We start from the raw sequence: 2,722 nt of genomic DNA on the forward strand, positions 1-2,722 counted from the left end.
TTTAACCATACCAAAATAGCCCAAAGTTTATACCAAACACTACTTCAACCATTTTCTCAATCACACAACCTTCTAAACTATTCAACGATTCTAAATCCACCCTAATTCACATTTCACTATCCTCAATCACCAACATCAAATACATATAACATTAAAATTAATCCTCCACCAATACATTCACCAATCATCAATTTATCACTATCATCAATAAACCACATCAATCATTAACAATCCTCAAAATCCTCATTACCCAATTTCCACATCATACACCAACACCATCATTTACTAATCAACACAACTCATCAATAATCATCAACTATATCAACAACTCTCAACAATAACAATAAATCTCACATTCGTTATTAACCTTCATAATCATTAGAATATCAACATCATCATCAAATCATATACTCATTATCATTATTATTCTAATTCCTTCCACACAACACCACTACAACACTAATCCATCCACATCAACAACACCAATCATAAATACTCATTAATAATAACAATTCCTAATAACCATCCTCAACCACAATAATCCAATACTACCTACAATTAACATGAATTCATATATAATCATTCATACACCAACAACATTCAATCATATCTTAAGATCAACTAGTCTAAGTGTCCATAAACATTACATATTACATAAAGAAAACCGAAACCATACCTTGGCCGATTTCTAAACGCACCAAATACCAAAATGAAGTCACCAAACTTGATCCAAAGCCTCAACCAACTCCAACAAATAACAAAGCTCAAACTAACAACACATATATATACCAACATCAAAACCTAAGATACACAAAACAACTAAACACGAGGGTTTAGTAGAACCTTACCTTATCCAATGAGAGTAGGAGTAAAATTCAACAATTACCCGCTACTAGAGATCACCTAAACAACCAAAACCACAAAATCTATTCAAAAACCACACATAAAAACGTGCAGAATCTTAGCGCAGAGAACTAAGGAGTGAGCTTTGAGTTCTTACCAGAAAAACTTAGATAGAAAGGAAGAGCTCACCGAGAGCTTCGCGTGACCACAAACGGCTCGTCAATCGGAGCTCTGGATCAAAAGTTATGGCTCTCGGAAGGTGGAGGTGAATAGTGTCACCCCCTTCCTTCTCCCTTCTCTCTTAATCCGCGCCTCTCTCTTCAAAATGGGGAAGAATGGACTGAAATAACTCATTAAATGAGCTTATATATGTTGAACCTTGGGCCCAGTTTAGGTCTGGTCCAATCCGTTAACGTTTTAGGTCCGTTTGACCCACTTTGGGCCAAAACTTTTAAGATTAGTGTCTGGTCTTTGATTCTAAATTATTTTTATCATTTCAAAACAATAAATCAATTTTCCAAAACTTATTTTTCTAAAAACACATTACCGGACAAACTTAAACCGGTCCGACCAGTTCGTTTGCCGGTTTGTGGTTTTTCTCAGAAAATACATTTTCTGACTCAGAAAAATCCATTGAAACCAAATTGCACCTTTATAATTTCAAGTTAAAACTTCTAAATTTTAAATCTATTCTGGGCACTAAAATCATTTTATTAAAATGGTTTTGCATGAAAACACGGGTTCTTACAACATACACCTTAATTATCATATAAATTCTATTTCCTTTTCTTTCCTCCATCGAAACCAAGAGACAAAAGAAAAAAAAAAGAAACGTGCTTATATATACATATGTATCCGTATCTTTTGTATTTAGTTTAGTTCTAGACTTTCTTTTTATTATTTATTATCTATGATTTTTTGAGGGATAGAACTTGTATTTTGAGAATCCTCAAATAAGTCTAAATATATACCGTTATGTGAATATATATATATATATATATATCTTTGTGATTAAGAGTAAAATTTTCGATTTTTCGATTAAAGTTCTGGTTCGTTTTCGTAGAGACTCGATATTAAATAAAAATAGTATAAAATAAAAATGTTTTGAGGTAAGTAACGCCTAAATTTTTAGTGCGATCATGAGGTGCTAAAAGTTAGATTATTACAAAAAATGTGACGTTACATAATTGGATACACATGTAAAATTATTTTACACAGATAATACATAAAAATTAAATTTATTTTTCTAGTGCTTTTATTTTTACTATTAGAAATTTATCAAATATGCTAAAAAATAAAACAAATCTTTTTCAATAATTTTTTTTATCAATTCAATAACATCTAAATAAGTACTTAACACAAGTAGATTTCGATAACTTTAGTCATGAGCCACTATAAATATTAAATTATTTTTAATAAATAATTTTATTAATTTTGTATATGTAAATTTTAATAAATATAAATATAAATTATATTAATTTATGTATATAAATTTTGATAAATTTAAATACAAATTATGTATTTTATATATATAAATTTTTATAAATATAAATATAAATTATTATTAATTAAATACTATTTTAAAATGATAATATTTAATTATTTACTATAGCATTGTTGTTTATTGCAATCAGCATCGTTGAGTTTATGGTCATAATTAATAATATTTGATGATGATAAATATTAAGTAAATAATAGTCAATATTATTATTGTAATTTGATGTATATATTTTTTAAATACATTTTAAGAGTTAAGAGTAAAATCTCACCCGACTTCTATTCATTACATAAATACCAATCCCCTCTTAATAATAAAGGACTTTTCATCCCAAATAATTGATTCTGTTAAACACCCAAATTTTTCTATCAATCTCTGATC

General features: G+C 28.4%; 1 long non-coding RNA gene across 1 annotated transcript; it reads right to left on the reverse strand.

The window, feature by feature from the left end:
- Nucleotides 1-676: 676 nt before the first annotated feature.
- Nucleotides 677-1,181, reverse strand: LOC140174942 (uncharacterized). Its single transcript, XR_011865093.1, has 3 exons — nt 1,001-1,181; nt 849-903; nt 677-769 (listed from the first exon to the last, which is right to left on the reverse strand). It is a non-coding gene; the product is annotated as an uncharacterized lncRNA (long non-coding RNA).
- Between the last annotated feature and the right edge of the window lie 1,541 nt (nt 1,182-2,722).

This window comes from Arachis hypogaea, chromosome 9 (assembly GCF_003086295.3).
Source record: "Arachis hypogaea cultivar Tifrunner chromosome 9, arahy.Tifrunner.gnm2.J5K5, whole genome shotgun sequence".
Lineage (NCBI taxonomy): Eukaryota > Viridiplantae > Streptophyta > Magnoliopsida > Fabales > Fabaceae > Arachis > Arachis hypogaea.